This window comes from Schistocerca americana, chromosome 4 (genome assembly GCF_021461395.2).
Source record: "Schistocerca americana isolate TAMUIC-IGC-003095 chromosome 4, iqSchAmer2.1, whole genome shotgun sequence".
In the NCBI taxonomy this organism is placed as follows: domain Eukaryota; kingdom Metazoa; phylum Arthropoda; class Insecta; order Orthoptera; family Acrididae; genus Schistocerca; species Schistocerca americana.
Genome location: NC_060122.1, coordinates 533,531,069 through 533,557,536, shown reverse-complemented (window position 1 = coordinate 533,557,536; position 26,468 = coordinate 533,531,069).

Genomic DNA, 26,468 nt, shown 5'->3' with positions numbered 1-26,468 from the left:
CGTGAATGGAGGGACGAATGGAGACGTGTTGTCTTCAGCGATGAGAAGCGCTTCTGCCTTGGTGCCAATGATGGTCGTATGCGTGTTTGGCGCCGTGCAGGTGAGCGCCACAATCAGGACTGCATACGACCGAGGCACACAGGGCCAACACCCGGCATCATGGTGTGGGGAGCGATCTCCTACACTGGCCGTACACCACTAGTGATCGTCGAGGGGACACTGAATAGTGCACGGTACATCCAAACCGTCATCGAACCCATCGTTCTACCATTCCTAGACCGGCAAGGGAACTTGCTGTTCCAACAGGACAATGCACGTCCGCATGTATCCCGTGCCACCCAACGTGCTCTAGAAGGTGTAAGTCAACTACCCTGGCCAGCAAGATCTCCGGATCTGTCCCCCATTGAGCATGTTTGGGACTGGATGAAGCGTCGTCTCTCGCGGTCTGCACGTCCAGCACGAACGCTGGTCCAACTGAGGCGCCAGGTGGAAATGGCATGGCAAGCCGTTCCACAGGACTACATCCAGCATCTCTACGATCGTCTCCATGGGAGAATAGCAACCTGCATTGCTGCGAAAGGTGGATATACACTGTACTAGTGCCGACATTGTGCATGCTCTGTTGCCTGTGTCTATGTGCCTGTGGTTCTGTCAGTGTGATCATGTGATGTATCTGACCCCAGGAATGTGTCAATAAAGTTTCCCCTTCCTGGGACAATGAATTCACGGTGTTCTTATTTCAATTTCCAGGAGTGTATAATTTACGTTGAAACATTTCAATATATGTGCCAATGTTTTATGAAGGGAACAACCAGTGCCGTCTCTTAGTGGCGTGTGGAACTATTTCAGATTTTGTCGTGGCTTTGCGAAATAACAATTGCTGCCATTACTTTTCTGTGAAACGTTTTTGATTATTTTATTAAATGGTTAGAATAATATGAAAATAGTAGAATGTGTAGTGTAAAGTACATTTTTCATTTATAAGCAGTGTGGTTAGCATTTGACAGAGAGAGAGAGAGAGAGAGAGAGAGAGAGAGAGAGAGAGAGAGAGAGAGAGAGAACTGTACTACATAAATCAATAACCCTGTTTTTGTTGTTGGACAAGTGAGAGAATTTTTTCATTGGTATGCCAGTGCGAAATTGATGTGAACATTACCAGTGCACCGAACTTCTGTAAAGTTAAGTACACCTAATATTTTTTAAAGGCAGCTAGATATCTGAATTTCGGTTTGCCTACAAATGAATATATTAAAATTATTGAAATCAAATTCATTTTCAAAGAATTACTGTTCCCACGCTACCATAATCGTTCCTTAGCACTAGACTGACTACAAAACATCTCCATTATTATACTGATAATTAATTTTTGCATTTTTATATTTTTGTGTATGCGTTTGTATATAGTTTCGTAATACTGTTTTGTTACGTAATTCATTATGCTAATGAAGTGTTGTTAGAACTCACTGAAATCGTTGATATCACCTCGGTTAACCTTAGCAGATCGTATTTCCTAATTTGAACCAATATTTTTAAAACACACTTTGAAACAGAGTGTTTTCTGTTACGTGTGACATCATTTAATTCGTTTGTAACAAAATGTTGGGACTCCAAACCATATTACTTATTAGGAAATGTGATTGACATTATAAAACACGTCCGCCGCGTTACGTAAAGTGCGTGCCAAGATAATTTCCATGGGCTTGAGGCAGACGTAGAGGCTAAGAACTGTTCAGGAGGAGAAAGATTGGAACACATTCAATAAATATTCGCGGACGTTGGTTGCGAGAGCTTCTTGAAGTTGAAGAGGTGCCACAGGAATGAAGGAAATGACGAATTGCATCACACGAGACTGACTGTTGACACAAGAAGACCTAAGGAGATAAATAAAAATTGTTTGCAACCAAGTAGAAATACCGCCACTGACTTGCGGCAGCGAGGCAGAGACATCGACAGAAACGAGCGTGGAATTTAAAAGGGGGAGCGTAGGTTTTAGGGAAGTTTGAGTGGCTGCTGAGGGTCAGAAAGGAAGGGGAACATGATACACGAACAGGCCCAAGGAATTCGAAAACAAATAGTCCAAATATTCTGCGTGATTATAAACGTAAGAAATTGAAACCAATAACGAACTGTTGGTGAAATTTTAGTCTCTGGACGAAGTAGACAGGTTTGTATAAGTTGCGAAGTGCCGGGGCTAGCAGTGTATTTAACACTAAATTCTTCTAGAATCTACATATGTAAATGATGCTCTAAGCCCCCCCTATTCTAACTCCGACTTGCTGTTGCACAAGGACGAAAAAAAAAAAAAAAAAAAAAAAAACGTGAACTGACTCTAATCAACCCTGCCAGTGGAGTAGAAGAGAGTTTGGCACCTGCAATAATTCAATTTGATAAATAAGTTAAATAAACGAAGGTTTCATTAACATAGTGAGGAATGATAGGGTTGCTCTACCGATTAACAGAATGAAAGTTCTGTCCAAAATAACAATATGATTTATTAAGACTAAACACAAAATAATAAACAAAAACACATGAAACATTTACAATACATCAAATTGGCTCAAATTGGATACTCAAACAAATGCTGTGAATGTGAAGTTGTCCCTAAACTAGATTGTGAGGATTATGACGAAGTGGTATGTGGAGCCAATTCCTTGCAACTCAAATCTTAAGAGAAAACACATAGCCAACCCAACATTAATTGCTGCTACCCAAGACAGAACAAAGTTAGAAAAAGACGAACAGGCGCGCTCTGCTGAGCTCTGATTATCACCTAGGAAAATCCCTGTCTGCCGGTGCTGCGGACATACCTTACCAATCTGTCTTCTTAACTGCAAGAACACGATTTGGCATACCGGAGGCGATGGCTGGTTGCTTCGACGTCCTCGACCGAAAGGCAAGAGCCAACTACCTAGAGCACCCATACAGGCTGAACACACAACATTCCCGCCCCCACGACAGTGGCCGCGGTTAAACGTTCCAATCAGCAACTCGAAAACCGGCGGAAAATTCCACTCTATTGCTGGAGCACTACCATTCCACCAATGGAGATTCTTGGCGCCAATTTCTGCGCTGATTTTGCTACGTCACGGAGCTATGCCCTGAGCAAGCCAATCACAGTTACTATTTTGCAGAAAGCGCGGGAATTTTCCCGCCACAACTGCCTGGGTACACAAGTCATTCCCACGCCTCGCTGGTAGCCCGCCAGAAAGTGTTTCCGCTAAGTTTCTGCGAAGTAACGGAACCTCTAGCCCAGCCGCTACTTCAGACCCCTCCGGGCGTGTCTTTTGACCATGTCGGCGTCTGCAAAAGCATTCACTCGACTTCCTCACACCCGTCGGCTTAATCCTTTCCAGATCAGTAGATCCCGCCTGTCACCGGACCACCCGGGTGACGAGAGACGCTGCGTGGGAAGTCCGCGTGTGAAGGAATAGCGACTTTTCACTGCATGTAATTAGAGAGGAAAATCGTAAGATAGAAATATGAGAGGGGGCTCATGCCACCTCTCATAGCCCCTACGCCAATTTAGATTGTAATTGGTGAGCGGTTGGCTCACTTAGGAGCAAGGTAGTGAGTCAATCGCCCAAGAACAATCTCGCAAACTGGCTGCACATGCCGCACTCTATAAAGAAAATCACTGCAACTGAAAAATGCAGCTCATAGAGGGAGGATTATTTATGATGTAGCCAACTTCACCTTCTTAATATGGAACACTAACACTCACATCACACATCCATACCCAGGGAGCCCCTTCCAAACACCGATTCACACAGACAATATGGCCCGGGCATGTGAGCCAAATATGGAGCAATTTATTCTTTACAATCAGAGTTGGAGTGCTCCACAATTAAATGCCCAAGATGTTACAACAATTTTAATCATTAAACTAACCTGAACTCACTCACACATGATACTATATAAGTTGAGCTTTCAGAATCTAATTACAACCTCCGATTCATTCTGTCTCCCTGCAGCAAGAATAACCTTTACAAAATGTTCCCTGAACTGATGGTCCATTCACAATGACAGTGGTGGTATCTGCTTCAGTTTATGAGGACTTCAGGCACACTGTTTGCATACACACAACAATAAATACAAAATACAAAAAAAAACATGGTGTGGAGAACAATACAGTAATTTGTAATAAGAATTACAGTGTAAAACACAAACACATACAAGGTATAACATAAATTACAAAAACAACACTAGAGAAAGAAATTTAAGAAAAAAAAACAAGGTTCATGGGGCATCAAGTTGTGCGTGCACATTGCACAAAGTTCACGACTGTGCTGAGAATGAGGCACTAAATCACATTGTTAGAAATACTCGAAGCACTTCACAAATTCCACAGTACTGACATCACATAGGGTGTTGTTGCTACGTTGTTGCAACGGCAATAGGGTGTGCTGGAGCATCTGCAGTACTCTGTTGAGATTGCACCAAGTCCCACGCATATGATCACGGCAGTACAGTAGGAAGACACAGTGATAGGCTCTCCTCACGTCGATTAATTGTCTCTGAGGTCTACTTGTTGGGATACATCACTAGTCTAGGTCTCTTCTCTCGCTGGACAGTACTTTACGTTTCCCAATATTGCAGTTCGATGAGGGATGATGGCACGTGGAGTGACTCCACAAGTGTGTGCAGTCATCCATACAGGATCGAACTAGGAGCGATGATTGCTAAAACTGCTCTCTAATAGAGAGGAGAAGTTAGAAATGAGACCATACATTTGTTAGTGTGGCACGATACTGCTTTGTGTACGTAGATCGGCCAATGCTAGTGAGTTGTAAAAACCCAAACAGGTGAGTATATAGCGTCCCTTTCTGTCCTGAGGCACATGAGGCGCAGGTTCTGACACGATATGTGATCTTCTTCATGTACTCACGACAACGTGGTCTGCTGCAGGGAATCCCTCCAAACGGCTGCCACGTCCGGAGAGCTAGCAGGCTGTCGCGTGTGGGTCGCGTGTCAGTGTCAATGGCCAGCCTCACTTGCGCTTGTGGCCCGGCGAGGATCCCGCCTAATCCCTCAGGTATACGGCCCGGTGACTGTCAGCTTGCAGGACCGGACGCTCGCCTTCCTGCAGGTAGCCGAAGACCTCTTGTTTTTGCGCTGGCTGGCCTCTGCATTGCCACGATATCCGTCATCTGCACAGTTCTGACAAAAATCTTATGCCTAACTTTTTCCCATGACCTTCTATGTTATAATAAATTTACATAATGACACATTGATGGTCTGTCATTTCAGACACTCTTATTTTACTTTTATAGTTATTAATCTATGGCTATGATTATAACAAAATCTTGGTGTATCAAATTTAGACATGGAAATAATTTATCTTGATATTTGTGTAGAGACCGGTCTCACTACTGTACATGGTGTGTGATGCTACACTGGATGAACAGCTAAATGTGCGGGCCTACACTAATATTACTATTAATTATATAGATCGACAGTAGACATGCTCAAGAATTAACTACCATTTGCTAACGATCTACATTCTATGTCTTTTAAATAAATTATGTTATTATGCAGGTCGAAGTTTTACTGAGCTTATAAAGAACAAGCAACTATTCTACGTTCGCTCGCCGGTCGTCCCTCCATCTTGGGTCTGTGATTTGATGACCTGAAAAATAACATCCAAACAGGCGCGCGCCAAACACTTGTGGTAGAAAACCCCCACAATATTAATCTAGTTATTGTTAAATCCTACAGTTTAACTTATCCTAGTATATCGTACCTCTTTTTTTGTTTGTTTACCTTGTACAACACTCTTACATAATTCCTGTTACGTTGAGATGTCTCGCTGCTCGCCGCTATTGACGACAGTGATGTGCGCACCGTACGACATGACCTCCGAGTTTTCATTACACCTCACTGAAACTCCAGAGACTGGGTTAGCCATGGCTGTACGCGACAATAAATTTATAGTTGCAACTTCCTTCTCTATGTGATGCGGTTTTCGCGATCAAAGCACACCTTTCCAGAGGCAATGTAATATGACCAAGCCAGGACTGGTTCCTGTTGAGGATTCCGTCGCCCAACACATGCCAGCTACAGAGTATGTCACGAATCTCCAAGTATAATTCCTTGGTTGTTCATCTGTGGCAGTCACGAGCAGCACGCTAAATCCCCAACCAGCACATTGGCATGGTAGGCTTTATGCCCGCATTTCTATCGTCTAGGGCACCATTGGAGTCAAACGCTCACAGGTTCACCCTGACTTGCAAGACAACAATGCTGGCGCAGCTCTGCAAAAACTATACTGCCCATATTCATCCTCGAAATCACGCAATATACCACAATCTTGCAGTGCACTTACGCGTGCCTGCAAGTATTGGTATGAACGTCTCACGAACTGGTTGTGGCCGCTATGGAGCGTATCACGACTTCTCAGAAAGCTTCTAAGAGCACGTTCTTGTATGCGCCCGTTTGTGCGACATCTCCTCACTCATCATTAGCCCTCAACATGGACACCAGACAGGAAAGGACTAAAACATTGCATCATGGAAAGATGGTGTCTCCTACTCCACCGACATTGGAAGTCGCGAACAAAAAAAAAAAAAAAAGTATAGCAGCAGTAAATTCTTATGCGAGACAACGCAGCGTGTTAATACTTTAGCAATCTTAATCTATTAATGCAACGATTATCGTTCCCCGGAGAAAGGTTCATATATTTGCCTATTCTACTATGTACACCACTTACACTACTACTATAGCAAGGTTCATGTATTTGCCCATTCTACTATGTACACCACTTACACTACTACAATTCCACGAACTCCTTTATGTGAGAGATGTGGTGGAGCCCTATGAACTTCTTTCCTTTCAGCGTCTCCAATTCATAAGCATTGTGGTGAGCAGCTCTCCTTATACGGCACGGGCCGTTGTAAACAGAATAGAATTTTTGGCATTTCATTTTTTGTTTGTTCGAAAATCGGAAAGACTTCATTAGCACCTTTTGTCCAATTTGGAAGTGTCGTAGACGTGCTCCCCTGTCGGCACGTCTCTTCCTGACCTCTGCTGCAGCCCGTATCCTCTTGAGAGCCAAATCCACTATGGCTTGGTGCTGCGTTCGCGCTCTTGGTGGGGAGTTTACGACCTCGGTTATCAAGTCCTTAGGAATCCGGATTTTCAGTACTGTAATGGGTGCCAATTTTGTTATCCCATGGGGTGCCTCATTGATCACCTCCTGGAAGTCTTTAAGGAAAACGTCCCATGTCGTGTGCTGTTTGTTACAGTACAACCGGCACAAGTTTCCGAGTTCCTTAATAATCCGTTCTGCAGCATTCGAGCTCGGATGGTGTGAAGATATAAAAATGGGATCAATTTTACATCCACGCAACGTCTCCTTCCATGTTTTTGACTTAAACTGTGGCCCGTAATTAGAAATAATTTTACTCACATGACCAACCTGTGGTAGGAAATCCCGGATTAGGGCTCGTGATACAGTTCGTCCTGTCGCCCTCTTCAGTGGCGTAAAGGTAACGTATTTGGACGTTAGTTCAACAAACACTAATACGTAAGTATATCCTCTTCTTGTTCTTGGCAAAGGTCCCATCAAATCTGTTGCTGCTAATTGTCTTAATTTGGTCGGTACGATTGGGTATAATGGTTCCTGCATGCTCACAGTGGTGTGCTTAGCCTTTTGGCAGTCTTTACACACCGACAGTACCCTCCGTATTCGACGCTCCATGTTTCGAAAGTAACACATGGTCCTTAGCTTGAGATTGCACTTGCGTGGTCCGAAGTGTCCATAGCTGAGGTGAGTATGCCATATAACCTTGTTTATTAGGTGTTCAGGGATGCATACCCCCCATTCAGTGTCATTGGCATAATTTCGGTGGAAAATTATGCCTTTCCGCAAAAGGTAGAACTGCCTGACGGTGGCGTGTCTTCTGTCTATCCATTTCTGTTTCAATAACACTAGGGCAGGGTCCTTGTCTTGCTCCTTCTTGATGTCCTGCATACTACTGGTAATAAAATTTTCAAAGGCTACTTTCTGCATATAGAAAAGGCAGTAGTGATTTTCCTCCAGATCTTCTTCCATGTTGTGCTCAAATCCGATCGGTGACCGTGATAAGGCCTCTGCAATAATGTTCTGACTGCCGGGGATATATTCTATCGAAAAGTTGTACTGCTGCAGATATGATGCCCACCTAATGAGCCGCCTGTGATTAAGCTTTGCAGTCATCAAGAACTCGAGTGCCTTGTGGTCTGTGTAGACCCTCGTCTTGCGACCAAACAGAAGGTATCTGAATTTTTCAAACGCCGATACAATAGCCAGCGCCTCTAACTCGGTTACTGAGTAATTCCTCTCACACTTGGCTAGTACTCTGCTACCAAACGCAATTGTCTTCCACACCCTGTTTCCTTCATGTATATAGTCTTGGAACACCGTGACACCCAGACCTGAGTATGAACTGTCCGTTACTATGCAAAGCTCTTCTGCTAAATTAGGGTGTGATAGGATGGGTGCTTGTAATAATGCGAATTTTAATGCTTTCCATTCGGATTCGGCCGCCTCATCCCATTCCCAAGGAATCTTCTTTGCTGTAAGTTGATGCAACCTAGGACTGCTCTGACTTTTGACATGTATAAAGCGGTTGTAAAAATTTATGATCCCCAAGAACCCCCTTAACTGCTTCTTTGTCGTAGGAATGGGAAACTTTTCAATCGCTTCGATCTTTTCGGGATTTGGCGCAATGCCCTCACCCGTGATGATATGTCCTAGAAATTTGACAGAGTACGTCCCAAAATTCGATTTTTCGATATTGATAGTCACTCCGTATTCCTTGAATGTCGCAAGGAGTTCACCGAGGACCGCATTGTGCTCTCCCCAATATTTCTCCGCGATCAGCAAATCGTCCACATAGCTGGTGACATGACGTTTCAAATTATCGCTTAGTATGCCGTCCAGCCCCCGAATGAATGCGGCAGACGAAATGTTCAAACCAAATGGGAGACGACGAAACCGGTTGAAAGGTGGCTACAGTGAGCCACAGCGCCAGAGATTGCGCCAAAGAGTATTATTCAGCCGCCTCCACTGGCAGTGCTTGGTGAGAACTCATAGTAGTCAGTGCTTGTTGAGATGTGCTAGTGAAAAGTGCTTGCTGAGATGTGATACTGAAAAGTTCTTGTTGAGATGTGGTAGTAGAGAGTCGGTGTGGAGATATATTGTAATGATTAGAGTGACTTTCGTCAACCACATCTCAACAAGAACTGAGTACTGCCACATCTCAACAAGCACTCTTCACTACGACATCTCAGCAAGCACTCTCTACTACGAGTTCTCCCCAAGCACTGCCAGTGGAGGCGGCTGAATAATACTCTTTGGCGCAATCTCTGGCGCAGTGGCTCAGTCTATGAAAGGTGGCTACACTGAGCCACAGCGCCAGAGATTGCGCCAAAGAGTATTATTCAGCCGCCTCCACTGGCAGTGCTTGGTGAGAACTCGTAGTAGTCAGTGCTTGTTGAGATGTGCTAGTGAAAAGTGCTTGCTGAGATGTGATACTGAAAAGTTCTTGTTGAGATGTGGTAGTAGAGAGTCGGTGTGGAGATATATTGTAATGATTAGAGTGATTTTCGTCAATATATGAAGGTAAAAAAAAAAAATTTCCTTTTCTTTTTATTATCTCAATGTCTTAAATAATGCAGCATTACAGGTTCAGTCAACAAAGCATCTGGCGTGTGTTCTTGTATTAGAGTGTAATTCTGGTTTTCTTGCGCAATTATAGTATTTCTAATTTTTTTTATCACGTCAGTATAATTGGTATTTAAAAATTCTTGTCTTGTTGAAGAAGAACCGTGCCAGATGTGCGTTGAGTCATACTTCCACATACAGAACAGTTATACTTATGGTTTGGTTTCATAGTTTTTATAGTTGCTGGGGACTTAATTAATTAATTGTGTTAACAGGAAATTTTCATTTCATTCTTTGTTGTTGTTCTATGCAGTCAGATTGCGTACTAAAACTAGTCAGGGCCAACCGTTTAGGACACAGCGTAATCGGACATACAGCTACGAAGAATAAAAATTATTTTCAAACTTAATAATTAAGCCCCCATGCACGTGGCGTCCGCTGCTTCGGATCGTCCCTTGGAATTCTTCTGATTGTAAAAATAGTAGACAGTAGTATTGTTGTAGTAATTTGTAGTTTAGTAATTGTAGTCTATTTTGCATGTGTAGATTTGGTAATTGTCATTCTTCTAATGGTTTTTTTTTTCAGAATTTAATTTTGTTGTCTTGTCTATGGGTTTGACAATTTAGTGCAATTATTTCAACTGTTCGTTAATCGTGTTTGAGGGAAACATCTCGTGTGAATGGTATTGTTGGAGATGAGGAGTCATTGTGTGTAATTTTCGTACCGAATTTTTTATGTTTTGTAAATGATTACGCGGTCAATGAAACAGGCAAAAATGATGAATAGTCAGAATAACGAAATTGTTGACATGGCGAACTCGCCAACACAGGACAACAGTATGATGAATAATGGTGTTGAAAACAATTTAATAAGTAGGGAAAATAGTCCGGAAACAGTTCAAAATTTTTCACAATCGAAAAATTCTCAGATTACGTGGTTAACGACAGAAGAAATGGAGCAGTTAATGAGTGCAGTATTAAACGTCGGATCACAGTTGGAATCTGAATTAAGAGCAATGACAACACGGTTAAGCTCAAAAATAGGAACAATTGAAACAGAAATAGGAACAATTATAACCGAGATGAAAGCAATGGGATCACAGTTACGATCTGAATTAGAAACTGATATGGGAACAATGGAAACACAGTTAGGCTCACGAACGGGGACATGTTTCAAAAACATGAAAGATGAATTAAAGAGGGAAGTTAGAGAGGAGGCGCAACCGATTTTGAATTCTCACAATAATAGATTAATTGCAGTAGAGATTAGACAAAGGGAACAGGATAGAGAACAGGAAGAAAGAGATCGTGTGGTAGTGCAGAAATTTTCAGAGTTGAATTTACAACGTGCGCGCGATAAGGAGGAGATGTTTGAGAGAATCGAGGAATCCGTACCAAATGACAGAGTGAATAACTTAGCACAACAATATGAACAGTTAACTACCAAATGTGTCAATACCGAAACCCGAGTCGCGACACTTACGGCAGACGTAGATAAACAGAAAGAAAAAATAGGTGACTCATCCGAAAGAGTTGAGGAGATCTCAGATAAACTGATAAGTCTTAGTTTAAATGGGGACAGAGATTCGGATGATACAGCTCCATTACCATTTGCAGAAACCGAAGAGTACCAGAACATTAATAAGCATGTTGAAAAACAGGGAAAATTTAATGTAAAAGGGAATTTGAGACATTAAAAAAGCAAGTCAAACAAATTGAAGGGGAAATCGTAGGAAAAGATAGCAAAAAAAATTTAGAATCACAGGTAGCAGAGGGGTTTGAAGAAAATAATTTGTTTCATTTACGGGATGCAACAAGAGAGCGCCAGGCGCGCGAACTTGACAATAATCGACATTCGGACTGGAACAGTCGCGGTAGGTCTTTGTCGCCACGAGGCGAAAACTTTGACTATAAACACTTTTTGACTGTTCGGAAATTTAAGATCTTCCGCAATTCTAAGAACGACATACATCCATGTTCATGGTTAGATCAATTTACGTACGCACTTCCGCCAAATCTGCCACTAAGTCACAAACTGGAAATTATGTGCGTCTATTAATGTCCTCAGGGGATTCACTACACTAAGTGAATATGTGCCGTAGCGTGCATGGGGGCTTAATTATTAAATTTGAAAATAATTTTTATTCTTCGTAGCTGTATGTCCGATTACGCTGTGTCTTAAACGGTTGGCCCTGACTAGTTTTAGTATGCAATCTGAATGCATAGAACAACAACAAAGAATGAAATGAAAATTTCCTGTTAACACAATTAATTAATTAAGTCCCCAGCAACTATAAAACCTACGAAACCAAAGCATAAGTATAACTGTTCTGTATGTGGAAGTATGACTCAACGCACATCTGGCACGGTTCTTCTTCAACAAGACAAGAATTTTTAAATACCAATTATACTGACGTGATAAAAAAAATTAGAAATACTATAATTGCACAAGAAACCCAGAATTACACTCTAATACAAGAACACACGCCAGATGCTTTGTTGACTGAACCTGTAATGCTGCATTATTTAAGACATTGAGATAATAAAAAGAAAAGGAATTTTTTTTTTTTTTTTTTTACCTTCATATATTGACGAAAATCACTCTAATCATTACAAGATATCTCCACACCGACTCTCTACTACCACATCTCAACATGAACTTTTCAGTATCACATCTCAGCAAGCACTTTTCACTAGCACATCTCAACAAGCACTGACTACTACGAGTTCTCACCAAGCACTGCCAGTGGAGGCGGCTGAATAATACTCTTTGGCGCAATCTCTGGCGCTGTGGCTCAGTGTAGTCACCTTTCACGGTAACATCTTCCAAATGCTAAAAAGGCTGTGTACTGTCTGCAATTTGGATGGAGCTCGATCTGCCAGAAACTCGATTTTAGATCAACTGATGAGAAGATTGATATTCCATGGAAGTTTTGTAAGAGTTCCTCTAATCGTTCCGGTCTGTCTGTTTCGGGTTCTATTATGGTATTAATTTGTCGCGAGTCCAAGACTAAACGAATACTACCATCTGCCTTCTCGACTACTCTTAACGGGTTATTATAGGCTGAAGCCGTAGGTTCTATTATTCCTTCACTCAGCATTCGCGTAATTTCAGCTGCTACTTTCTGTCGATATGCCAAGGGGATTGGATAGGGTGGCACACGAAACTGGTTGTGCGGACGTACACGAAATTCATATTGGAAGATCTTTATTGATCCTGTCTTGGGAAGGAAGACCTCCGTATGTTCTACTAGTAATTTATGAAGTTCTTTGCGGTGGTCGCACCTTATATTCTTTATTGCTTCCACTTTTTCTTCTATTTTCTCCTTTATTTCTCCCATTATTCCGACTTCATTCTCATCCGTGTTCTCTCCCCTACCCGCAACGTCGACCTGTTCTTCCTTTCTGTCTTTCAGACACGCATAGATTATCCGTACACAGTTAGACGGTAGTTGAGCTGGGATCAGCTGGTCGTCGAACTTAATGTGGACGGGATTCCCTTTCCTCAAAACCACTTCACCTCGTCCTAGATCAACTATCACTTCATGTTCATTTAGGAAGTCCGTTCCTATTATCATATCGATCGCCAGATTTGGCACGATCCAGAAGTTAGACTCTATTTTGTGTCCTTGGCAGGAGAATTCCAGTCTTGTTTGTTGGGTGACCTCCGTACATTTACCCGCTAATGCCCCTTTTATTTTGGTTTTCTTAACCGATTGAACAGGCCAGTCCATCTCCTGAGAGCACCTCTTGTATGCTGCATCAGATATTGCTGTTATGTAGCTTCAACTATCTATTATCGCATTCATACTCTTTTCAGCTATTGCTACTGTGATAAGAGGCTGCCGATCTTGTCGAGGAATTGCTTTATGTTCCTCGAGCAGGATTTCTGATAAATCTTCGTAATGTATCATCCGTAGTTGCCCAGGTCCGATATTACGTGCGAAATTCCGGCGGCCTGTGTTCGCACTAGTCTGGCGTCAATCCCTTGTTAAGCTCCCCCTCCTCTGACGTGCATTAGGATTTGCGGGTGTAGTTTCAATCTCCTGGCTCCACTGTTGTCCTTGGTTTCGCTCTCTACAATTACGGTCGCTTTGCCGTTCGTTATTCCTCCTATCCCAGATTCCTTGTCTAGATTGACCCTGCTCCCTGACGTTCTGGTTTCCGTGGCTTTGGTTTCCATAACCTTGAATAGCGTAACCTTGACTTCCGTAACCCTGGTTTCCTAACTGACCAGTGCGATTATGGGATCTGTTGTCGTCTTCCCTTCCTGGCCCGTGGTATTTGTTACTTTGCCCCTTCTTCCTGTCCTTTGCGTCTTGTTTATCAAAGACTACTTCGAGTTCGCGCAATAGACTCTTGAATGCTTCTATGTCAGATCCACACTTGCCGACAAGTGTCTGTTGGTACCTAACTGGCAATTTGGAAAAGCAAAATTTAATGATTTCTCCGTTGCTATATGGACTATCTAAAAATTGATTCTTCTTGAGTAAATCATCAAGAAATTTGGTTGCGCTCCTATGCCCGGACACTTCCAGTTCAGAACAAAATATTATTTCCTCTTTAATCCTGTCTTGCGTTTCCTTTGACCAGTAGGTCCGCAGGAATGCACCAACGAATTCCTGATAAGTCCGACACGTCACTGCCACACCCCGCATCTTTTCCGCGGCTTGGCCTTCGATGTGTCCACACATGAATTCTAATTTTGCCTGGGTTGGCCATGATGCCGGTAATGATTTTGTAAACTGCATCACCCAGCTCTTCGGATGGATCGACCCTCCATTTTCCTTGAACTTCTGGAATTTTAGTATCGACGGGAAGTGATTGTGACCAAAATCCTGTCTGATCCTCGAACTGGTGTTGTCACTCGTTTCCGATACTTGCACGTCTGCTGAGTGTCCTGCTCTATCTTGCTGATAACTGTGATGTGCTACCTCTGTATCACAGTGGAAGTGGCACTCAGAATTCACTCTCCTAAGTGGGCTATAATTATTGGAGCTATTACTCGCTGTTTCTGCGTGTGCGTTGTTAGTTCCGCACTCGGTCATTGGGCTAGAGCACGGCGGGCTTTTCCTCGGAGACACAATTCTGTGTACTCCATCATTGGTATCCGAACGCGCAGTGCTCGTGTGCCCGTTTTGCTCTAGTTTTGCTATCCGACTCGCTACTTCTTCCATTCGTTTCGTGGTGTTCGCAACCGCGATATTACCTTGAGTTTTTAAGAATGCTAGGGATTTTGAGTGGGATTGTGTTGTACGTCGCAAGCGCCCTGCGAGTTTAGAAGTTGCTTCAGCGACTTTCATTGCCCCTATTGCTGCCGTTTTGGCCAGGCCTGCTACTTTTTGTGCAGCCATTGACATTTGTTTTACTTCTCCACATTCTTTCTTTATTGTTAGTAATTCCCCAGGAATTTCCCCTATATGCGAAATTATTGCCTCAGTGTTCTTCTGACGCTGTGCGTCAGCTTCTTCCTTCTCCTTCTTACGTTGTTTCTCCTCTTCTTCCTCCTCCCTCTTACGCTGTTCGTCAGCTTCTTCCTTCTCCTTCTTACGTTGTTTCTCCTCTTCTTCCTTCTCCCTCTTACGCTGTTCGTCAGCTTCTTCCTTCTCCTTCTTACGTTGTTTCTCCTCTTCTTCCTTCTCCCTCTTACGCTGTTCGTCAGCTTCTTCTTTCATTGATTGTAGGAAGCTCAGTATTGGGTATACGTCATCTTTTTGATCCTCTTCAAATGTGGGAGATGTAACTCTGGACACCTGGGCGCTAGAGCTCTGACGTGGCCGAGCTAGCCCCTGTCTGCTCTCGTTCGTTTGATTATAAACTTCCCCTACCGTCTCGACCTGTGTGCCTGTCTCTGTTTCATCCTCTACTTCACTATCATAATCACGGCCGCAACGCTGCTCTGAGATCGCGTCCAAATCACCTTCCTCATCAATGGCCCTGGCGTCCTGTCCTGCTAAAAATGTGCCCATCTCATCTCTGAACCTATTCCCGTCAGTAAACTGCCTCTTATCCATTATGCTATCCTCTTTTGTTTTAGCTTCGCTCGATAATAGTCGTGCCTTACTTCTCGTTATCATTCATGAAAAACAAATTTATCTAAAATGCACAATAAAATTAACCTACTCCATATATTTTTTACACATAGACATAAAATTTCAACAACGCCTCTCCAACGCTGTAATTATACGCACGATTTGTTGTGGTACAGAAACCGCACACAAACCCGACAAAGTGTGATGTGATACGGACACACCATCAAAGGAACACAAAAACAATGAACAAAAGAATATATACACTGAAAACAAAAACTGTAATCATGCGCCGCTTCTTAAAACTAAACGCGGAACTACCAGAAAAAAAAACTTGGGTATTAATCAATAAAAAAATTTAAGCAAAAAAAATTCTGAATATCCCTACTACTAATAATACTTGCTTATCAGCGATTCACAGGAAAGATCCGAGGCTAAGGGTCGCCATTTTATGCGAGGTGCTGGGGCTAGCAGTGTATTTAACACTAAATTCTTCTGGAATTTACATATGTAAATGATGCTCTAAGCCCCCCCTATTCTAACTCCGACTTTTGCTGTTGCACAAGGATTAAAAAAAAAAAAACGCAAACTGACTCTAATCAACCCTGCCAGTGGAGTAGAAGAGAGTTTGGCACCTGCAATAATTCAATTTGATAAATAAGTTAAATAAACGAAGGTTTCATTAACATAGTGAGGAATGATAGGGTTGCTCTACCGATTAACAGAATGAAAGTTCTGTCCAAAATAACAATATGATTTATTAAGACTAAACACAAAATAATAAACAAAAACACATGAAACATTTACACTACATCAAATTGGCTCAAATTGGATACTCAAACAAACGCTGTGAATGTGAAGTTGTCCCTAAACTAGATTGTGAGGATTATGACGAAGTGATATGTGGAGCCAATTCCTTGCAACTCAAATCTTAAGAGAAAACACATAGCCAACCCAACATTAATTGCTGCTACCCAAGACAGAACAAAGTTAGAAAAAGACGAACAGGCGCGCTCTGCTGAGCTCTGATTATCACCTAGGAAAGTCCCAGTCTGCCGGTGCTGCGGACATACCTTACCAATCTGTCTTCTTAACTGCAAGAACACGATTTGGCGTACCGGAGGCGATGGCTGGTTGCTTCGACGTCCTCGACCGAAAGGCGAGAGCCGACTACCTAGAGCACCCGGACAGGCTGAACACACAACATTCCCGCCCCCACAACAGGGGCTGTGGTTAAACGTTCCAATCAGCAACTCGAAAACCGGCGGAAAATTCCACTCTATTGCTGGAGCACTACCATTCCACCAATGGAGATTCTTGGCGCCAATTTCTGCGCTGATTTTGCTACGTCACGAAGCTATGCCCTGAGCAAGCCAATCACAGTTACTATTTTGCAGAAAGCGCGGGAATTTTCCCGCCACAACTGCCTGGGTACATAAGTCATTCCACGCCTCGCTGGTAGCCCGCCAGAAAGTGTTTTCGCTAAGTTTCTGCGAAGTAACGGAACCTCTAGCCCAGCCGCTACTTCAGACCCCTCCGGGCGTGTCTTTTGACCATGTCGGCGTCTGCAAAGCATTCACTCGACTTCCTCACACCCGTCGGCTTAATCCTTTCCAGATCAGCAGAGCCCGCATGTCACCGGACCACCCAGGTGACGAGAGACGCTGCGTGGGAAGTCCACGTGTGAAGGAATAGCGACTTTTCACTGCATGCAATTAGAGAGGAAAATCGTAAGATAGAAATATGAGAGGGGGCTCATGCCACCTCTCAAAGTGATCTAGCAATCATAATTTGGGTTTCCCGTGATTTTACTAGATCATTCTAGGCAAATGTCAGGATGATTCCTATTTACAGATCTTGGCTGAAATCTCCTCTTTCCATGTTCTGTAAAAATGTAAATTAAAGCACAACCTCATAAGGTTCATTATTATTGTTTTCAATGTTATATTCAATTTGAAAGTTCAGCTGTTTTCTTTTCCTTTCGACATATTTTAAGAATGTTTTGAGGTTTTCGTTGGCATTGCGGAATATCTGCATAACTGAGTAAAAATTAAGGAAACTGATCCAGAAGAATGATTACATTGAATATACACTAGAAACATAAGCATTAAATTCTCTACTTACAACTGTCGTTTGGAATATAAACATTACTGTAGCAGTAATATAACAGTTATATAACTGGGACAAAAACGCAGTGTAAAATGTGTAGACGTACGTAAAAAAATTAATGCCATTCATATCAAAGTTTTAGATTTTCATCTAAACTGCAGTCTGCTCTCGTGGTACCGATGGCTCTTGGGTGTTGATCTCACATTCTAACACTTGCTGATACGAAAAAACAACGTTAACTCGGCAACTTGGAGACGTTAAGGTGAGGTTAAACATTAATTACACTAAAGCCATCACAATGTATGATGGTTCTCTGGACATTAAAAAAGGCGGGATATGGTTCTTTATAGGGTGTGTGATCATCATGGACGACAGTGCATGCCCCGCAACATGGTCACATTCTGGCCGCAGGATTGCTAAGGAGTTCCATTCCTCTTCGAGCGCGGTTGACAACGGCTTGACGGTCGGTGGTTCATGCTGACGTGCTGCAACACGCCTCCCCAACACATCCCACACGTGCTCGATGGGATTTAAGTTCGGGGAACGAGCAGACCATTCCATTCGCCAAAAGTCCTCTCGTTCCAAGAGGTCCTCCACCTGCTCTGTTCGATGCAGCCGCGCGTTGTCATTTATAAAAACTAGTCTAGGATCGAATGCACTCTTGAAAAGACGCACGTGGGGAAGGAGCACAGTGTCACAATAACGTTGACCGGTGTGTGTACCTGTTCAGATATTTGCAAGTCAGTACGCCAGTGCAACTTTATGCCTCTCCTTACCACAACACATGGACCACCAGAACAAATATATTCAACAATGGTGGACGTACCTTCATGTGGTGAGAGGTGTGAACCAGTAATATATCCACGAACACTGTCGAACATGATCGTTTTGATGGTCCAGGTGTTACAGAGTGGAGAATTGTAATCTTGCATGAGCGTACTGATCTCCAAATCTTTGAACAGCGTGCACTCTTTGCTCAACGTTAATGTGACACTGCGCTCCCCCTCCACCTGCTTCTTTTCACGTCTCCATTCGTCCTCGACTTCAGTTTTATAAACGGCAATGCACTGCAGTAGCGAACAGCGCAGGTGAAGGAGCTTTTGGAACGAGAGGGTGGCTAATGGACTTGGGTGCCCATTGCCCCAGCTTGGGGGTGATGATGTTTGGTTTGTGCGGCGCTCAACTGCGCGGTCATCAGCGCCCGTACAAAGTCCCAATTTTTACACAGTCTAATCCAGCAATTGTCACGAATTATGAAATGATGACGACAGCACGAACACCCAGTCCCCGGGCAGAGAAAATCCCCTACCCGGCAGGAAATCGAACCAAGAACCCCGTGATCCAGAGGCAGCAACGCTAGGCACTAGACCACGAGCTGCGGAAGTTTTCCCTCGACTTAAATCCCATCGAGTTCGTGTGGGTTGTGTTGGGGAGACGTACTGTAGAACGTCCACATGCACCACGTACTTATGTTTTGCATACTAGTGCGTTACGTAGATGCAATCTGCTCACTGTTGAAAACTCATATGTAACAGAAACAAAGTAATCCAATTAGTCTTCAACGTTCCAGATGATGTCATTGCAGTAGGTATCAAAACTGACTGAAAGAAATAATTTTCAAAGTATATTGACATTGCTTTAGGTATCTTCTTCTAGAAGTGGCTGTTGCGACGTGGTCGATGGGGTTTATCTTGAAATGAAGACAAATGACTGTAAATAACTTCTTTGAATATTGTATTCTTCCTGCATCCTGCACGTGTGTAAACTGAACCGTGTCTGTACTGAAAACTAAGATCGGACACAAATATTCATTTCAATACACTTTATTGTTTTCACTTGCAAACTTGGACCATGACTTGCGTCTTGCTTCGTTCAATGGTCAGATAATACCTGAGGAACGCTGCCCTTAAAATATTACTACCTCAACAACAAGAACTGCTAAAACAATGTTTAGAACCACCCGGACAACTTTTTCCTTTTCCTTCTTTTTTTAAATCAGAAAGACTTTTGGTCACAAGAAATTTCTACATACTGACACCTAGGTGGTGAAGGTAAATGTAGGCCGGCATTTCCAATGCAACTTAGTAGAAAGAATGATAGAAGATTAGCGTTTCACATCCTGCCGATGAAGAGGTCAACAGACGCGAGGCAAGAGCTCGGGTTGGGGGAAGAACCAAGAATGATATCTGCCTTGTCTTTTCAAAGGAACTATCCCGCTATTTGTCTTAACCGAGAAAATTGCTGGAAACACAAATCTGGTTGAAGGAATGCGGATTTGAACCAGCTCCACCCTATCTAGTGTCCTACCACTGCGCCACCTAACCTATTGGAATTCGATAGGGGTGCATTGTGTCTCCAATCGCGAACAGGACAATATGTCTTCCGAAACTTCGTGGCAGATTAAAGCTGTGTGCCATATCGGGACTCGAACCCGAGACCTTTGCCTATCGCGGGCAAGAGCTTCATCAACTGACAACCCGAGCACGATTTATGACCAGTTCTCACGGTTTTACTTCCACCAGCGCCTCATTTCCTACCTATGATATATCAGAGAAGTTCCCGTGCGTAACTTGCGGGGCTAGTACTTCAGGAAGAAAGGGTAGCTCAGTTGGTAGAGAACTTACTCGATCCGGCACACAATTCTAATCTGCCAGGAAGCTTCATGCCAGCACACTCTCCGCAGCGGCATGAAATATCATTCTGCAAGTGTGGCTTGTGTACTGTACGTCGCCCACTCCGTCAGCTTGACTCGAAGGACCATTTCAAGTTTGGACTGAGAGCGCACTGTCACTAAAGGACTGTCAGCATGGGCAGCTACCCACTGTATTAGAGTAGAAAATAGTGATGTCATTCGAACACTCAATCCTTGTCGTGAAACACTAAACATCGAAGATCAGCTCCTTAGTGGTAGCCCGGGTTCGACAAAACAATCTATGACCACTATCCACAAATTATAGACTGTCTAACCAAAAGTATGCGAACATACCAATATGGCAGAAGTGATCACTAGGTATCACGAAGGGCTGATCCGACGGCATAACACGAGGCACGGAGTATTGTATTGCCCACCTAGAAGCGGTAACGGCAGGATTGGTCAGTCACAAGAGCTCAGTGACGTCGAATGTGAAGTTGCCACTGGTTGTCACCTGTGTAACAAATTCTTCATGGACATTTCAATCCATCTAAAGTTGCTCAAGTCGAGTGTTGGTGATACTGTGAAGTGAAAACGCGGGGGTACAACCAGGTGGGTCATTTATATTTTAGCCGGCCGCTGTGGCCGAGCGGCTCTAGGCGCTTCAGTCCGGAACCGCGCTGCTGCTACGGTCGCAGATTATAATCCTGTCTGGGGCATGGGTGTGTGTGATGTCCTTAGGTTAGTTAGGTTTAAGTAGTTCTACGTTCTAGGGGACTGATGACCTCAGATGTTGAGTACTATAGTGCTTAGAGTCATTTGAACCATTTGAAGATATGTTTTGGGTTGGTAGCTTGAAGAGATATCCGACACCTGTAGTCGCTGTTGAGTGTAATTTGAGGGCTGTGCAGTATCGGGACTGGATCGCCTCTAACTACTGCCCAGCCTTGCATTCAACATTTCGCTGATGATTTCATAGTATTTGAGACAAGAATACACGAGCACATCGCGCACACCTAGCCAAAATTTTAAAGAAGTCGGGAACCAACTGAATGGAATGTCCTGCGATATCCGTCGTCGTGAATCTGTTGGACCATGCTTACGATTATAGGAAGCTCGCATTTCTTGGTCACATGAACACTCCTCACACTCTGTATTGCCTCTGCAATACCACCGTCGAAGAGTGGGTTAGGACGGAGTGGCAAGGTATCTACCATCTTGTGGACAACGTCCCAAGGTGAATCCAACCGTCTCATACTGCATGGAGTGGAGAATTACGGCATTATATGTAACCCAGTACCAGATTTTGATTTTTCAGATGAGCAGAAATGTCTACTTTTGAACAGACTGCTTATTTTGCTTATTTTTTTGGTTTTTAAAGAACAGTAAAGCTTTTTTAGTTTCACGAGCCTTTACCTTTCTCTCCATGTTCCCCTTTAATCCCAATGATTCACATTGTAAATCGCAATCTACTGCTGGGTAGCATCTAATGAAGCGCTGCTCCACTCCAGTTTCTGTTAGAGTAGCCTGCCCCTTACCACCAAAAATATAACTTTTCTGCAAAAAAGAAGGACCGAACGATATTCAATATTGGACCCTCCCAAGCAAATGATAATTTTAAAACGACTGAGAGATTTCTTGTGCAAGTCTTGCGGTCCGCTGCCCGAATGTTGTTTATGTGGATAATACCATGGCCTAGGGATAGCATTAAAATGTCTTCTGTCCCAATTTGGATTCCAGCTACGGCTTAAACTTCGTCAGCAATGGCGGCCGAAGACTTCTGGTAATAGCAATTATAAATAACATTCCTTCGGAATTTCTAAAGTAATTCGAGAAAGTGACAACGACTATTCAGGTTGGTGTGTGGAACCTATGAGACTGGAGACATACTATCAGACATTTGGTAAAATAACGTCAACACAATTCCGAAGATAGCAAGGACAGATAAGTGCGAGAACTGTTGCAAAGTAAGCTTAACAGTTCATGCGTCTACGTTACTTACAAGTGTGGTATACAAAAAAAAAAAAAAAAAAAAAAAAAAAAAAAAAAAAAAAAAAAAAAAAAAAAATTTGAAAACGAAGATTGGGGATCTGGTAGACGACCTGTTTGGTTTTTGGGAAGTTAATGAACGAGGAAGGCAGTTCTGACGTCGCGTCTGATAACTGAAGCAAGACTTAAGGAAATTCAGGATACTTTCACAGGGTTTGTCGACCAAGGAAAATGATTCAAGCTGAACAAATGAGTTAAAACTCGTGACACGGTCGGGACTTGAACACGGGACTCCTTGCTTATTAGGCAGGAATGCTCTCCATTACACTACTGCAGCAACTCTATGGGTGACATTGCCCAATTCAAATGCCCTCTCCAACACAAACTTCGTATCTTCAGCTTATTTTCTCCCTAAATCATCACTATTGTCAGGGCTCTCTGGCATTGGAATAGCACCCCAGCGCTGGTCATTATCGGGAAATCCTGGACCTCACGAGATCGTATAGATCCTATAATTAAATTTTCCTCGAGATATTTAAGTCTCATCTTTATCTACGATCTTCCATCTTTATTTTCTGTCAGTTGGCTGCAAAGCGGGTTGACTGTACCACGGACGGCTCCAATAGGGAGAGGGGGAACGATATAAAAGTAAAGGAAGAACATGATTACTAGTCATTTTTCTGAGGACTGGAATGTCTCTTTCCCTACAGCTGTTTGTCTAGAGTGGCTAAGGCAATCTCTGCTGCTAGATCAATGGGTCGAAATCACTAGAGTCTTGGATATACTGGTAGGAGCACTCTCTAACACTTCATAAACAGTACCTGCTATGTGTGTGTGCGTGTGTGTGTGTGTGTGTGTGTGTGTGTGTGTGTGTGTGTGTGTGTGTGTGCAGTCTACCTTGTTTGTGTCCTCAAGACTTCTTCAACCAGTGTATGTGTATGTGTCCATCAACATCCTCATCTCGCCTTGTGGATCATCGTCAGTGTCGTGGCAGTTACCTCATCGCTTGCATCTCCATCACCTCCAATGCAATCGTCTTGCTGCTCCGCTGCAGTAGTCTCTCTGCCTCCACTTCCACTTCCACTTCCACTTGCACCTTCACCTCCACCTTTATGTCCGTTACTGCTGCCACACCCTTCATCTGTTGCTGTCATCACCACCTTTCCCTTCCCACTGTCTCATCCCCATCTACAATCTTTTCTTTTGCCTACCCTTCCCCTCCCACAACCTCTTCCTCACCCAACAGGTCTCCCAGCTGTCACTACTTGGACACCATACGACAAAGAGATTTAAGTACATCATTCACAGCACCCAACATAAAATAATTACTTCAATTAATATGCAACACCTTCCATGACAATAACAAAATTTCCTGAACGCCCCTTCTCCTTTGTGGTCACTCTAGCAACCCGTTGTGCCACTTTTCTGTCTACAGTTTACTATCCTGAACTGTGGAAAACTTAAAAATCCTACTTTTCTTCAAACCATACAATCCTCCTAATGATACCTCCTCCTACTGATCCATCTGCTGCACCTCAGTGTTCAGGAACGTTTTCGAATCCAACCTCTCTCGATGCATACATCAACACCTGAACCAACACCAGTGTGACTTCTGACCCAACTTTTCCTAGTATGACAGCTTTTGTACCTCACTCATCGCCAATTCCACCAGCTCAACACACCTTCAACCTAGAGGAAGTCTATGATCATGTGTGGCATTATGGACTCCTTTTCACACCAGGCTCCGCTTCCAGTTACCTATGTCCTCCCTCTCTTAATCACCCTGCCATTGTCACTATTAACAACACCAATTTCCATACCTTCCGTACCACTGCAGTTGTGCCCCCAAGGTTTCTTCCTCTTTCCTATCCTTTACCTCCTCTACACTGCAAACATGACCAAAGCACTTCCGCCAGTCCACTTTTTTTCAGTATGCTGCTGGTATCCTTTTTCAGACCATCTACCCTACACTCCTGGAATCCTAATGATCCTTCCAAATCCACCTTAGTGTACATCTACATCTACATCTACATTTATACCCTACAGGCCACCCAACGATGTGTGGCGGAGGGCACTTTACGTGCCACTGTCATAACCTCCCTTTCCTGTTCCATTCCCTATGTTTCGAGGGAGAACGACTGCCGGAAAGCCTCCGTGCGCGCTCGAATCTCTCTAATTTTACACTCGTGATCTCCTCGGGAGGTATAAGTAGGGGGAAGCAATATATTCGATACCTCATCCAGAAACGCACCCCCTCTAAATCTGGACAGCAAGCTACACCGCGATGCAGAGCGCCTCTCTTGCAGAGTCTGCCACTTGAGTTTGCTAAACATCTCCGTAACGCTATCACGCTTACCAAATAACCCTGTGACGAAACGCGCCGCTCTTCTTGGGATCTTATCTATCTCCTCTGTCAACCCGACCTGGTACAGACCCCACACTGATGAGCAATACTCAAGTATAGGTCGAACGAGTGTTTTGTAAGCCACCTCATTTGTTGATGGACTACATTTTCTAAGAACTCTCCCAATGAATCTCAACCTGGCACCCGCCTTACCAACAATTAATTTTATATGATCATCCACTTCAAATCATTCCTTACGCATACTCCCAGATATTTTACAGAAGTAACTGCTACCAGTGTTTGTTCCGCTATCATATAATCATACAATAAATGATTCTTCTTTCTATGTATTCGCAATACATTACATTCGTCTATGTTAAGGGTCAGTTGCCACTCCCTGCACCAAGTGCCTATCCGCTGCAGATCGTCCTGCATTTCGCTGCAATTTTCTAATGCTGCAACTTCTCTGTATACTAGAGCATCATCCGCGAAAAGCCGCATGGAACTTCCGACACTATCTACTAGGTCATTTATATATATTGTGAAAAGCAATGGTCCCATAACACTCCCCTGTGGCACGCCAGCGGTTACTTTGACGTCTGTAGACGTCTCTCCATTGAGAACGAGATGCTGTGTTCTGTTTTCTAAAAACTCTTCAATCCAGCCACACAGCTGGTCTGATATTCCGTCGGCTCTTACTTTATCAGGCGACAGTGCAGAACTGTATCGAACGCCTTCCGGAAGTCAAGGAAAATGGCACTTACCTGGGAGCCTGCATCTAATATTTTCTGGGTCTCATGAACAAATAAAGCGAGTTGGGTCTCACACGATCGCTGTTTCCGGAATCCATGTTGATTCCTACAGAGTAGATTCTGGGTTTCCAGAAATGACATGATAAGCGAGCAAAAAACTTGTTCTAAAATTCAACAACAGATCGATGTCAGAGATATAGGCCTATAGTTTTGCGCATCTGCTCGACGACTCTTCTTGAAAACGGGAACTACCTGTGCTCTTTTCCAATCATTTGGAACCTTCAGTTCCTCTAGAGATTTGCGGTACACGGCTGTTAGAAGGGGGGGGGGGGCAAGTTCTTTCACGTGCTCTGTGTAGAATCGAATTGGTATCCCGTCAGGTCCAGTGGACTTTCCTCTGTTGAGTGATTTCAGTTGCTTTTCTATTCCTTGGACACTAATTTCGATGTCAACCATTTTTTCGTTCGTGCGAGGATTTAGAGAAGGAACTGCAGTGCGGTCTTCCTCTGTGAAACAGCTTTGGAAAAAGGTGTTTAGTATTTCAGCTTTACGCGTGTCATCCTATGTTTCAATGCCATCATCATCCCAGAGTGTCTGGATATGCTGTTTCGATCCACTTACTGATTTAACGTAAGACCAGAACTTCCTTGGATTTTCTGTCAAGTCGGTAAATATAATTTTACTTTCGAATTCCCTCCTTACGCTAACTTTGACATCGTTTAGCTTCTGTTTGTCTGAGAGGTTCTGGCTGCGCTTAAATTTGCAGTGAAGCTCTCTTTGCTTTCGCAGTAGTTTCCTAACTTTGTTGTTGAACCACAGTGGGTTTCAGTTAGCTAATACACCAAAATATATCGGAGTAAGCATCAATCACAAACTAATATGGAAAGCTCATCTAATAAATGTCCAACAGGAAATCCGCAATAGACTAGTGACGTTACGGTATCACACCGAGCGCCGGAGCTTGAACTCCC